Consider the following 15,493-nt stretch of genomic DNA (forward strand, 5'->3'; position numbering starts at 1 on the left):
TAACTCACTGACACCGGAGGAATGCTTTGTGTGTATCAAACGTCGCAACGTAACTGGGTGACTATAAAGATGCTCTACAGGTATCTCCGAAGGTGTTCGTTGAGTTAGTATGGATCGAGACTGGGATTTGTCACTCCGTGTGACGGGGTGGTATCTCGGGGCCCACTCGGTAATACAACATCACACACAAGCCTTGCAAGCAATGTGACTTAGTGTAATTTGCGGGATCTTGTATTACAGAACGAGTAAAGAGACTTGCCGGTAAACGAGATTGAAATAGGTATGCGGATACTGACGATCGAATCTCGGGCAAGTAACATACCGAAAGACAAAGGGAATGACATACGGGATTATATGAATCCTTGGCACTGAGGTTCAAACGATAAGATCTTCGTAGAATATGTAGGATCCAATATGGGCATCCAGGTCCCGCTATTGGATATTGACCGAGGAGTCTCTCGGGTCATGTCTACATAGTTCTCGAACCCGCAGGGTCTGCACACTGAAGGTTCGACGTTGTTTTATGCGTATTTGAGTTATATGGTTGGTTACCGAATGTTGTTCAGAGTCCCGGATGAGATCACAGACGTCACGAGGGTTTCTGGAATGGTCCGAAAACGAAGATTGATATATAGGATGACCTCATTTGATTACCGGAAGGTTTTCGGAGTTACCGGGAATGTACCGGGAATGACGAATGGGTTCCGGGTGTTCACCGGGGGGGGGGGGGGGGTAACCCACCCCGGGGAAGCCCATAGACCTTGGGGGTGGCGCACCAGCCCTTGGTGGGCTGGTGGGACAGCCCAAGAAGGCCCTATGCGCCATAGGAAGAAAATCAAAGAGGAAAAAAAAGAGGAGGTGGGAAAAAGGGGAAGGACTCCTCCTTCCAAACCTAGTTGGATTCGGTTTGGAAGGGGAGGATTCCCCCCCTTGGCTCGGCCGACCCCCTTGGGGCTCCTTGAGCCCCAAGGCAAGGCTCCGCCTCTCCCACCTATATATACGGAGGTTTTAGGGCTGATTTGAGACAACTTTGCCACGGCAGCCCGACCATATATCTCCACGGTTTTACCTCTAGATTGCGTTTCTGCGGAGCTCGGGCGGAGCCGTGCCGAGATAAGATCATCACCAACCTCCGGAGCGCCGTCACGCTGCCGGAGAACTCATCTACCTCTCCGTCTCTCTTGCTGGATCAAGAAGGCCGAGATCATCGTCGAGCTGTACGTGTGCTGAACGCGGAGGTGCCGTCCGTTCGGCACTAGATCGTGGGACTGATCGCGGAACGGTTCGCAGGGCGGATCGAGGGACGTGAGGACATTCCACTACATCAACCGCGTTTCTTAACGCTTCTGCTGTGTGATCTACAAGGGTACGTAGATCGAATATCCCCTCTTGTAGATGGACATCACCATGATAGGTCTTCGTGTGCGTAGGCAAATTTTTGTTTCCCATGCGACGTTCCCCAACAGGAAGTACATCTCAAGCTCGCATAGTATCACCACGATCTCTTCATGTAGCCTTCTGAGTTGCCTCACGCCAACCGACTTCCGAGAGATGACGTCGAAAAAGTTGCATAGGCCAAATAGCGTTTCACGGACGTGCGCGTCCATGATCCCACGGATTGCAACTGGAAGTATCTGCGTCATCAGCACGTAACAGTTGTGAGACTTCGTCCCGCTGAACTTCTTCTTCGCTGAGTCTAGGTATCTGCTTATCTTCCCCGCGTAACCGTAAGGAAGTTTTACTCCTACGAGGCAGGTCAAAAACTGACCGATCTCCTTCTGACTTAGAGTGAAGCACGTGGGAGGGTAGTCATATTCGATCTTCTTGGCCTTTTTGCCTTTGCGACGACTTTACGTGTCCTTCGCCTAATCATCATCATCATCATCATCATTAGGGCGTTTTGCATGAAGCTCCTCCCTGATGCCCATTGATTGCAAGTCTGCCCTTGCTTTCGGCCCATCTTTGCTCCTCTCTGGCATGTTGAACAGGGTACCAAGCAGACTCTCGCACACGTTCTTCGTGATATGCATGACATCAAGGCTGTGAGGCACACGGAGGATCTTCCAGTACGGCAAGTCCCAGAAAATAGACCTCGTTTTCCATACCTTCAGAAGCGGCTCTGGCACCTTTTGCTTCTTTCCCTGCGGTGGGCACTCTTTCCAATTTTTCAACAGCTCGTCTATTTCCTCGCCGCTCCTCGTACATGGGGGTCTTCGGGGTTTGGTTTCACCATCGAATAGATCCTTGCGTTTTCTCCATGCGTCATCGTCACGAAGCCACCTTCGATGTCCCATGAACACGGTTTTTGAAGACCCGGGATCTCTATCTAGCTGGCGATACATTGTGTCATCCATGCACCTAACGCATGCACAAAATCCGTGGACCACCTGCCCCGCGACATATCCGTAACCGAGATAGTCGTGCACCGTCGTGAGCAGTGCGACTCTCATAGGGAAATATTGTTTCGCTGCGGCGTCCCACGTATTGGCTGGCATTTTCCACAGCGTGTCTAGCTCCTCTTTCAGCAGCCCCAGATACAGATTGATGTCGTTCCCTGGTTGTTTCGGCCCTTCAATTAGCATACTCATGTGAATGTACTTCCTCTTCGTGCACATCCAGGGGGGAAGGTTGTACATCTACAAAAACACAGGCCAGGTGCTATGTGTGGTTCTCTGGCTGCCAAACGGGCAGACTCCATCGGTGCTCGCGCCCAACATGATGTTCCTTGGATCGTCCCCAAATTCTGGGTGTTCGAAGTTCAACGCTTGCCACTGGCTCGCATCCTTAGGGTGACTCAGCATCTTGTCTTTTTTATTTATCTCTGGATCATTTCCGTCATCTTCTCGCTTCTTCTCCTCCCTATCCGCGTGCCAACGCAGGAGCTCTGCTTGCTTAGGGTCCGTGAAATACCACTGCAAACAAGGAGTGATCGGAAAGTACCACACCACTTTTCGAGGAGCTTTCTTCCTCTTCTGGTATCGAGTGACGCCGACACCAGACATATGGTAGACTCCGCGTGCTCGTCCCGATAAATGATGCAATCGTTCATGCACACATGATATTTCACGTGCGGTAAATCCAGAGGACACATGATTTTCTTCGCCTCCTCGAAACTGTTCGGGCACTTGTTCCCCATGGGAAGACGTTCGTGCCAGAATGACATGTTCTCGTCGAAGCATGTGTCGGTCATTTTGTGTTTTACCTTCATCTCCAAAGCCATGAGCGTTACTTTCAGGCGGGTATCCTCGGTCCTGCATCCTTCATACAATGGAGTAACCGCGTCTATCTCCAGTTGATCCAGCTTGGCTTTCTCTTGGACGGCAGCTCTTGCGTTACCCGTATGCTTGAGAAGCAGCTCTTGAATATGAGGGTCCTGCACCCAGCCCATCGATGGTCCATCGTCGTCTGCTCCGGCATCTTCATCTTCATGATCATGCCCTTTGTCTTGATCTTCGTCATCATCATGTCCGGCATCTTCTACATGATGACTGTGTCCTGCATCTACTTCGTGATCATGTCCTGGAGATTCTTTGTCTTCTCGCCCGCCCTCGCCGCTATTGTCTTGCAACCCTTCCTTTTTTCTTGCCCGGCCCCCATGGACGACTTCATAATCATCTTCATCACCTTGCCACCGATAGCCATCCATGAAACCACGCACGAGCAGGTGGTCCCGCACCTGTCTGGAATCCGGGTCCATAAGGCTCTTCAGCTTGCATCTTCGACACGGACATCTTATCTCTGTCTCATTCTTTTGAAGCATTTCGGCCTTCGCGGAGCTCAAAAACCTATTCACGATGCCTTAGGTCATTGTGCGGACCATGGTTGCCTGCGGGGTAGAGCAAAACGATATGTTAGAACCAAATTTTTTTTGGCATGACTTTGCCTAAAATTAAGACCAAAAAGAATGCATAGTGTCAAATTCTCACCGAAACGGAAATGAATCAACATTCCGGCAAAATATTGGCAACTATTGCATTTTAAATACCGGTATCTGCAAACACAAACATATGCAACACCACAAACATACGTAGATCTAGGCCATAAAAAGTGTGTACACGTGTTGGAAGGAGAAAAAAGTAGATCTAGAACATAAAGAAAGGTTTCCCCTTACTTACCTATCAAAAAAGGAAATTTAACCACTTAATTTGGGTGAATATATGGTGTAAATGAGGCGAGGAGGAGGAGGCAGCCGAGACTAGTGAGTGTGAAGTGGTGGAGAGAATGAAGTGGGGGGAAAAGTGAGTGTGAAGTGGTCTGTCAAAAATATCTACTCCTCCCAGGTTACCAATGGCGCACCCAGGAAGAATGCGCCATTAGTAACCAGGATTACTAATGGTGCACCTGGTAAGAATGCGCCATTAGTAGTTTAAAAAAACTGAAAAAAAATTAGTAGTGGCGCACCGTGGACGTGGTGCGCCATTAAACTAGTAATGACGCACTTTCCATGATGCGCCACTGATAAGTGTAGAAAAAGATGTGGGACTAGGACAAAGATAATAATGACGCACTAGACACAAGGTGCGTCATTAGTAATATGGACACTAATGACGCACCAGTATGTGATGCGTCACTGCTATATAGCAGTGGCGCACCACATGCATGGTGCGTTATTAATGTTTATATTAGCTATAGGTTTTTTTCTAGTAGCAGCGAAGGATCACCTGATATTATCGTCAAATCTAACCTTGTGGCTATGCGGAGATGTGACGCATGCTGACATCCTACTGTTCACGCTGGGAGGCAATTAAGCTCCATTAATACCTTTTCTGAAAACTGCTTTGTGCTTATGACATTCCATCTGAACTTCTCTTCCCTACAAGTTGCATGTGAAGTGTAGCAACTACAAGCATGCTATACAAACTATCAATGGACAATACTGCAAGAGATTCCCTTTTACATAATGTTGAATGTTCCAGAGGCAAAATGAGTACGCATCATCAAAACAAATGCAAATCTTGGTCTTGCCTAAATTATGTCCTGAACACCAACACCTGTCTTATTTTTTTTTATGGAACACCTCTCTTTCAACCAGCTAAAGAAAACGAGAAAGAATCAGAGAAATGAGAAGGACAATGCTAGTTTTGCTTGATTACCAAAAATAAAATAAAAAAATGCACCAGCCGGGAATCGAACCCGGGTCTGTACCGTGGCAGGGTACTATTCTACCACTAGACCACTGGTGCTTGTTGTTAAATATTTGAATTTATCTTATTTATTCTATATTTATATTTCCAGATATGTGCTGTTTCTTTTTCCCAACTCCGTGGAGAAAACCCTACAGATTAACTTAGAAATAGATCAAAGTCTATATCCCATGCCTTAACTAACCAAGAAGTGGTATTTGACCATCTCAACGAACAACAACAAGAAGAAGTGATAGTAGACACACAGTTGTTAAAAAAAGGTGCTATTGAACCGGTTTATACAACACAGTTGATTCTAGGACGTGTGTTGGGTGGGTGCCTTGGGATACTCTGACATCGTATGAGCCTGGAGCTCCATGGGAACCAGTGCTCTACCACTCTCTACCCCGTATAGAGAGGAGATCAGTAGATCACCACATGTGGAGGAGGTGTGTGCACACAACACGACCTGATTTCAGTGGCTTTGTTGTAATCATTAACATTTTATGAATTAATTGTCGCTTCCAAAAACTTTATGACGTAAGTAAGATAAAAATCATATTAATTAAAATTATTTTCATCCAAAATAGTGAGATAATTGCTACCTGAAGTCTCGAGCTCTCATAATTTACTTTGACTTTATTGTAATAAGATTTAACAATTCTCAAACTAGTGGGATCATTACCACGTCAAGTAATGACCTCATGAAGCTCATTTTTATTACCACTGTTGAGATATAATCATTTGAAATGTTTTTTACAAGAGGAGCTGACCTCCTTAATACCCCTTTCATGATTTGTAGACTCGCTATGTAATATCTCCTATCTTCCTTCATAGCTCCGTTCACAATGATCATAGTAGATGAATGGTTTGTGCATATCAATATTCTCATGTATCCCTAGATCATGCAAGTGGCATCTTTCAGGAGGGGTTACATTTGGTTTCATAACAACCGTTAAAGTATCCTTTACAACTTTCACTAACTTATTAAGATTGGTGTAATCAAAGGTGAAAGGTTTAATTTTAGGAAGCTCATAATATGGTGATTTTTTTATAAAAAGCTTTATAGCCCACATCATTATTTCAATATAATCAAAATTATCTTTAGAATAGATATAGAGTTTATTATAGCTTGTGTATTAGCCATACTACCATTTTGCTGATCAATGTAGACTATGTGCTGGCCATATATGCTAAGATAGTTTCAACAGTTGCTAATTTAATTGGCAAACTCCTTATATATTTATTCATGACCTCAAGTTACTGGCTTAGTTATTTTAGAACTGAAGAATGTTCATTGGTTTCTTTGGTAAAGGATTTATTTTGCTCATATTGTATATGTATGAAATCTCTAGTTGCCTTTTCAACTTGTTGAAAGTTAACCTCATTTGTACCAACATGCAGATTATTGCTGCAATGGATGTTTCAATCAATTTTGTGAGGATTTGGTCTAGCATAGTTATTACCAAAAATATCTCTACATGCATTTTTTTTTAAAATTGTTCATTGCACTTATGTTCGCATCAACTTGATCATTATTTTGTTCAACAAGTGAGGTTATAGGAACACCGAGTGGCGGAGCTACAACAAAGCCGAGTGGGTGGTGCCTGCCCAGCCCATGACTTTTTTCTATTGTATGCCTACTTTTGGGTAATGAAAAAACCAGTCCAGTACTTATTTCCTTCAGCTGGCCAGCCCAACTATTTAGGCCAAGCTCCGCCACTCATAACACCTTTAGGATATATAAGATTTTTTACAAGAAGTATAGTCATTCAAAGGACCAAGATGTCGCCTAGAGGGGGGTGAATATGTGTTTTCAAACTATTATGGTAATGGCTTTATCCTAATGCAGAATTAAATAAAAAACTTTTCAATCTCAAATCGTATATATGACATGCTCAACTAAGTACACCTACAACCTATGCTAAACACAATACATACTTAAAGGAAACTAGCAAGCACAAATTATATCAGAAGATACAAAATTGAAGGAACAACTAAGAAATTCAAACTAGAACAAGGTATATCAATATGAGTAATTACGAATTGTAGAAAGTGACAGGTGAGGGGAAGATATAACCACAAGTGATTCATGGACGTAGATTTATCCCAAGGTTCACACTCGTGAGAGTGATAATTTCTGTTCGAGTTGTGTCAAAGTCAAAACTCCACGGCACCACCAAGTGGCTCATCGTACTCACCCCTTTTGAGTCACCCCGAACAGATGAGCTTCGATTCACTCGGGTGTTATTCTTGGATGAAAACAAGCATGAAACAAGCAACCAAGCTTCCGGAGGAACCTCAACCACCTAGAGCTCTTCACAAACTTCTCAAAGAGATCACCAAGTCAACACCACCAGACTGTCTAGTTGATTCAGAGGACTCCAAGAGTAATAAACTCGGGGACTCTTAATTGAACAAATTGATTCACGGAGCTCGACAAAATTCAACATATGCAAAGAAATGTCAAGCGATGGATTCTCATCTTACTATTTCAATCTCACAAGATTTAACTCAAGAAAGCGGGAGATTGAAGAGAGGGAAAACAATGGAGGTGATCAACAACTGGCTCCAGGATACATCCACCCCCTCATTTACATATAAAGGATATATGGTTTGGGGGAGGTGGTTTGTGGCTCAAAAGAGTGGTACAAAACATGTACAAATAACCCCCAAAGCAGCAGAAAAGAAGAGTCATTAAATACCCAACCCCCAAACACTAGCTCTTGGGATCAAACGACATCGTGAGCACGGTACAAGCCTCTCGGAATAGGAGGCACCATCGTGCCCATGGCCCTATCCAGAAATAACCTACAACAGAAAACTGAAACATGCATAACTTTGTCATACGAACTCCGGTTTTGATGATCTTGGATGCATTTTAAAGCTATGGACAAGTCCAAGGTCCTCATATAGAGAAACACCCAAGGTGAACTATAAATGCTAATGAAAAATAGGCTAATGTTTGAGCTCTCTACAAGTGGCATGATCAAGATACTTGCCCGAAAGTCCCTCTTGATAGTACGGTCATCATGAGACTAGCAAAGATAGGAAAATCTAGATAAGTTATATGTTTGCCTTGGGCATACCACTTGAGCTTGATGATGGGGTTAATGGTTTCCTCAAGTTGGAAACCTTTTCTTGACCATAACCACTTGGTGAACATTCTCGAATTGCAACCTTGTATCAAAACGAGGGAAGCCTCCACTTAATCACATCTTCACATGTACATTATAACGATGTGGACCAGAAGCTTCAAACCATATAACCCGTGGGTGATTATCTTGCACTTGCGCTTCTCTAACATGACGACCATCACCACTTCATATCATCCTCACATAGTTTATTTGAGATCTTTTTTATTAAAGCATATGAGAAACACCTAACCCACATAGGCATAACAAACACATAGCATGAGTTAGTTCATAAAGGGTAATTCATAATTACTTATCATACCATTACATCACATGATCCCACACGGTACAATATTTGCGCTTGTGTGTTGACCATCGAGTATACACTCTTATATCTTCATCTTTGTTAAACAACATCTTTACTTAAAGGCTCATCTTAGTATCCTAAAAGACACAATGAACTCTTCATTTCACTTCATTACTTCAAGACCAGATCACCAATGACTCTTTCATGACCATATTAAGTTTCACCATGAATATCATATCGGTAACCATTTATCCTGTAAATGCTCCATCACAATCTTCTGGAGACACAATGAATTCTTCATTCTAGTTGTTTGCTTCAAGCCTTGATCAACCAAAACCCAACACACGAGATTAATATGATATTATCTTAAAACCATAACCTTAATTATTCTCTTAAATAATTCTACCAAGTCCTTGATCGTTATATTCCCAAATATGTCAACCTTTAAGATCCTTCGATAAAGTCCATCTTGAAGCTATTTTCTCAAACACTGAAATCACTCTTGATGGATTCAATCGATATCTCCAAAGACCAACTATTAACCTCACTAGACATGAGACCACGAGAGAGAAACCATAGGCACCGTGGGCATAGAGGTCAGAGTTTTCACATGAATCATCATGGATGGAGACATGGCTTACGATGTGGATGAACTTGACACTCCCGAGGTCTTCGATGACATCGTGGTGGTTGAAATAGTCCAGATGATGGTGATAAGGCTGCTAGAGGCCACGACTTGTCCTCAGGTGGATGGTGGTGGAGTTGGAGGCTCACTAGATTTGAGCATGACGGTTGTTATCCTTGGGTGTCGATGGTGTGCTCGATTCTAGGCCATTTCAAACAAATCAAAGGGTGAGGGTGATGCACATATGCCCGGGAAATCGAATGGAGAACATACGCTGGTCAAAAGGTCACGGAGTCTACCGGAGACACGTCGTCGCCGGCGAGGCTTGTGTTGATGAAATTGACACTCTATTGGTTTTCATGCATGAGGGTGATGTCCTTAAGATGGATCAGTCCTTCTAGAGTACAAAGGTCCTTAAGATGGACCACTGGTGCTATACGAAACAAAGTTTAATTATTGATAATTAGTTTCTTTCACGTTTCCAGAGTGAAGGTTATCACTTTCAAACCGGCTGTTTACTTACAAAACCTAGCACATCCTATGTGTAACTAAATAGATGATCCCCACTGCGTGCGGCGTTTGTGTGCTCGGGCTACATGGAGCCCTTTTTCTGAAACATTCAAAAATAAGATTTTGAAGTTTTAGAAATTCTGAAAAGAATTCCATATTAACATGTGGATGTATACCACACGTGTGTAAAATTTCAGGAGAAAATACATTGATTCGTCAGCTACACAAAAAACTGAAAATTGTTGGTTTTTTATAGTGAACAGTGCACACATTGTCACTGTTTTCCAATGTCACCAATTTGTCTTTTTAGTGTAGCTCTCATGTCAATATATTTTGTCATGAAAATTTGTGAGCATGAAGTATACATCCATGTGATATTGTGAATTTTTTCTGAGAATTTTTGAAGCGTTGAAACTTTTGTTTGGATTTTTTTTTATAAAAACAAGCTCCATGTAGCTCGAGCTCCAAAAGGAATTTCTGATCCCCACTAACTTATTTATCAAACATCGTACCACAACATATAAACCATATAGGTTGCATGGAAAAGGTTTAGCCGTTTGCGTTTTACTACAATCAAATACAATAAATTTATATGCATTTTTACTCCGGTTATCATATTATTAATTCCAGTATTCATGTCTAATACATCAACATATCGTGAAAATATATTTTAACCAATTCCTGCATCACACACGGGGCATTATCTCTAGTTCATTTTTTTGAAACAAGAATCTCTAGTTCATTAATAAGACCAGACAAGCTTATATGAGAAACTAGAACAAAAACTATAGGGGTCGATTGGTTTGAGGACAACAACCTCACAAACACGATGTCGTATTGGGCTCGTGTGCCACGGGACCAGACACTCTGCCTTTCTCCATCAGATACGGGAGAAGATTGGAGGAGGATGAAGCGAGTGTTGTTAGGATGTTTACGCTGGTGACCATGGTGGACGTCAATGGATTCTCGCAGTTACGAACCCTAGTTCTCTCTTTGTTCACGTCATCACATGATGCCGCTGCCCCACATGAATAGCTCAAGCCCCATGGCACATCAACGAGGGAGGGGGAGGGGGCGATGCACATGCACTTTAACATGATCAAACCAGTGACACACATGTAGATAATAACAAAATAATTTTTAATTGTGACACTACTGAAAGATAGGTTAGCAGTGGCGGGTGCGAAAGTGCACTGCTAACATGTTACCAGTAGTGGGCTGAGAGCCCACCACCGGCAACAAGTTAATAGTTGCGGGCGACCTGTCACACCCGCCGCAAGTAAGGTACCAAGGGCGGGCATATCCGACCATCCACCATAGTCTGATGTATCCATGGAGTACGTTTTTTACACCCACTAGCAACCTACACATAAGAAAAAATATTGTCGTGGTAGCTTTTTGCATATTCTATTATATCAACTAGATGACGTGTTGCGTCATTGGCACATACATTAACTGGAAACCGAAAGTTAAATGAACTATTTAAAACATAAAATGGAAGTTAATCGAGCTATTTAAGGAGACCAACTGCACCCATTAGCCCAAAGACCACCTGCGGCCAAGAAGCGAAACAACTAATAAATCCGTAAACTTAAGTGAACTATTTGAACGATGTTTCTCATGGAAAATCTACACGTGATTATGTTCCTCTATGTACCATGTTTATTTACCAATGACAGACAAAGATGATCGTTACCCATGCCCTTCTTTGGCCGGTGAGGTCGATAGAAATGCCAACCACACCCCACGACACGTGACCCGAACCATTGGAATGGGGGATGCCTAATCAGAACAATTGAGGCAACTCGGAACCATCCGGGCATACCACAAAGTCGAAATACCGGGCAGCCATCCAAAAGGGGATGTGATGGCAAGATGCCATGGCACAACACAACAACCACGTGGCATGAACGAAATAACCCAGCAGGATGTGGCCGATGCGCACGCTGAGCCTGTTGTGCTTTGGTCTGAACTTGGTATTTCAGCGCTGTGGTCTGGCAGGACGGAGTGTTGTCTCTTGACAAGTAAGATACATCGAGAAGGTAGTTGAAAGGTTTAATATGAAAGATGCAAAATATGTTATTTCTTTGCTTGCATGTCATCATTAATTGAATATTGTAAAATTTCCTACAAGCAAGATGGATAAAGAAGAAACGAGTAAAGTGTCATACCAATCTGCCATGGGCAGTTTGATGTATGCTATGGTGTGCATTAGGCATGATATTGCCTATGCAGTTTGTCGTGGTTTCTCACGCCGATGTCATGGGGGTGACTTATCGAGAGTGGTTGGGGCTGAAAGGACGCCGACGGGCTCCATAAATGGGATCGAGAACAAGCGGTGCGAGACACATGATGTATCCAGGTTCGGGGCCTCCGTGAAAGGTAACACCCCTAGTCCTGCTAGTCTCACTGATGAACCGAACGGGCTACAATGTTGCTCGTGGAGCTGTTGGCTAGAGGAGGAAGAAGGAGCTTGCTTTCTCTTCTTGCCTCTCTATGTGGATGAATGTGTGTGCGTGATGCTAGGTGGAGCTGGCTGACCCCTTGCATGGGGCGGCTCCACGGGGTTTTATAGGTTAACCCCCTAGCTTACAATATGCATATATGGCGCCGGGGGGACCCGACTAGCAGCCTCCTAGCCGGCCAGGGGTCCCACCGGCCGAGGGGTCTCGTCGTTGGTAGGGACCGTGGGCTGGGGGATCTTGTCGCCCGTAGGGCTCGCCGGCTAGGAGGTCTTGTCGCGTCGTGGTATGGGATGTGCTACCCGTCGTCATCTTGCGGCAACCACCCGCGGTCAGCAGTACTGCCAGCCGCACTGTGGCCACATGAGAGCAGGAAATGGAGTGGATGGATGCGTGCCGCCACTGTGTCTCCTCGCTCGGTCGTAGTCGGCTACGGTCGGCGGTACGACTGCCTCCTTTGTAGCCGGGCGTATGCTGACTAGCGGTACCTGGATTGCTGTAGTCACGTCTCGCTGATGCGTCCTTGACGAGTCTGTCAGGGTGACGTGACTGGTGCTGCCCCGCCGGCTCGTGGGCCGTCCATGAGCCGGATGGCGGGAGGCGACGCCCCGAGTCGGCTCGCCCTGCATAGCCGGCCACGGGAAGACGACCTATGAGAGGGGGGGGGGGGAGCGTTCGCCCTGTATTGTTTCGAAAAATGGGGGAGTGGTCCGAATGAGCCTACCCTGGGGTTATTCCCTGTCACAGTTGGAGTTGTTAGCCGGTTCATGACAAATCTAGGTGAAGCTTACTAGAAATCAATGAAGTTGATACTCAGGTATCTTAAGGAAACTTCTACATCATGTTTATACTCTGGAAGCGGTGATCCTATATTGCAAAGCTATACAAATGCAGATTATGTTGTTGACAAAGATCGTAGAAAGTTATCAGGTGAAGCAGTGCCATGGTAATCAAGATTGCATAAATGTTTTTATACATCAAGCACACAAGCTAGGTAAATAGCCATAATCGACGGTTACAAGGAAGTGTTGTGGATGAGGAACTTCTTGTAGAAACTCGACATGAAGAAAGAGAAGTATGTTCTGTTTTGTGACAGTCAAAGTGATATTCACCTTGCAATGAATTCAAGCTATTAGTCTTGAACCAAACACATTGATTTAAGGTACACTTGGATTCGAGATGCCCTGAGTTCCAAGTTGCTACAAATCGAGAAGTTCCATACTAACAACAATGATTTAGATGTGGTGGCCAAGATATTGTCAAATGAGAAGCTACAAACATGTTGCAGGGTGGGAGGCATGGCTGTTACCCCTCATGAGTCAGAGGGGATATTTTTTGGGTTATCCTCCTCATGTGGGTTGTGAGAAGATGACCATTCGAAGGCTTTTAGGCAACCCAAAGCAGGGCCGATCCCATTGCCCATTAGGGTCATTTTGGACTTTGCACATGAGGGAAGGGGGGGAGTTGTTTACCCTCCCATCTAGTAACCACCAAGTAGAGTGATAAAATCTTAGTTGAGACTTAGAGAGAGAGATAGAGAGAGGAGGGAGGGAGGGAGAGGGAGAGAGAGAGGAGGGAGAGAGAGGGAGAGAGGGAGAGGGAGAGAGAGAGAGGAGGGAGAGAGAGGGGGGGGGGGGGAGAGTTGCCATTAAGAAAAATGATCCCATATCAAAAGTTGTGAAGATTAGTTCAACCACCTTGTCTTCTTCAAGCTAAGATTTTCCACCATTTTGGTGATATTGTTTCGATCCCTAGCTCATATAGCGTGAAATCTTGTTGTTTCTATTCCGGGGGTGGTGGTGGTGGTGGGGGGGTCACGTTAAAATCTAGTGTCAATGTGTTGATGCTCTATCGTTGTCCAAATAGTTTCTCCTATACGTAGACATCATATTAGGAGCATCTCAGGTGTTACGAAAGCTATTTCTTCCATATATGAAGTTCCATATGTTTCCTTCCCCGCTGTGCATCAATCATTGACTCATTACATGAAGTGGTGCTAAGATTACCTTGTTTCTATTGTAGTTTTAGATCATAAGTGGGTGCTGATTCCCAACATGCATCAAGTCCTTCTTATTCTCCTTGTCGACTAGCTCGTCTAGTATCTCCTAAAGCTCATCACTGAGGCGGGTGATCTCACAACGCTCGAAATTGATCATGTGCACGTCCTGTTGGGGAACGTCGCATGGGAAACAAAAATTTTCCTACGCGCACGAAGACCTATCATGGTGATGTCCATCTACGAGAGGGGATTTCCAATCTATGTACCCTTGTAGATCGCACAACAGAAGCGTTAATAAACGCGGTTGATGTAGTGGAACGTCCTTACGTCCCTCGACCCGCCCCGCGAACCGTCCCACGAACCGTCCCGCGGTCCGTCCCACGATCCGCTCCGATCTAGTGCCGAACGGACGACACCTCCGCGTTCAACACACGTACAACTCGACGATGATCTCGGCCTTCTTGATCCAGCAAGAGAGACGGAGAGGTAGATGAGTTCTCCGGCAGTGTGACGACGCTCCGGAGGTTGGTGGTGATCTAATCTCAGCAGGGCTCCGCCCGAGCTCCGCACAAACGCGATCTAGAGGAAAAACCGTGGAGGTATGTGGTCGGGCTGCCGTGGCAAAGTTGTCTCAAATCAGCCCTAAAACCTCCGTATATATAGGTGGGAGGGGAGGGGACTTGCCCCCAAGGGGTTCGGCCGAAGGGGGGAGGAGGAGTCCTCCTTCCAATCCTAGTCCAATTAGGATTGGAAGGTGGAGTCCTTCCCTTCCTTCCCACTTCCCTTTTTTTTTTCTTTTCTCTTTGATTTCTTTTATTCCTGCGCACGGGCTTCTTTGGGCTTGCCCACTGGTGCGGCACCCCTAAGGCCTATGGGCTTCCCCGGGGTGGGCTCCCCCCCGGTGAACATCCGGAACCCATTCGTCATTCCCGGTACATTCCCAGTAACTCCAAAAACCTTCCGGTAATCAAATGAGGTCATCCTATATATCAATCTTCGTCTCCGGACCATTCCAGAAACCCTCGTCACGTCCGTGATCTCATCCGGGACTCCGAGCAACATTCGGTAACAAACCATATAACTCAAATACGCATAAAACAACGTCGAACATTAAGTATGCAGACCCTGCGGGTTCGAGAACTATGTAGACATGACCCGAGGGACTCCTCGATCAATATCCAATAGCGGGACCTAGATCCCCATATTGGATCCTACATATTTTACGAAGATCTTATTGTTTGAACCTCAGTGCCAAGGATTCATATAATCCCGTATGTCATTCCCTTTGTCCTTCGGTATGTTACTTGCCCGAGATTCGATCGTCAGTATCCGC

At 44.9% G+C, this 15,493-nt stretch overlaps 1 non-coding gene across 1 annotated transcript; it reads right to left on the minus strand.

Moving 5' to 3' along the window:
- Positions 1-5,112: 5,112 nt before the first annotated feature.
- On the minus strand, positions 5,113-5,183 carry TRNAG-GCC. The gene has a single exon. It is a non-coding gene; the product is annotated as a tRNA-Gly (tRNA).
- Between the last annotated feature and the right edge of the window lie 10,310 nt (positions 5,184-15,493).

Source organism: Hordeum vulgare, chromosome 4H (assembly GCF_904849725.1).
Source record: "Hordeum vulgare subsp. vulgare chromosome 4H, MorexV3_pseudomolecules_assembly, whole genome shotgun sequence".
NCBI lineage: Eukaryota > Viridiplantae > Streptophyta > Magnoliopsida > Poales > Poaceae > Hordeum > Hordeum vulgare.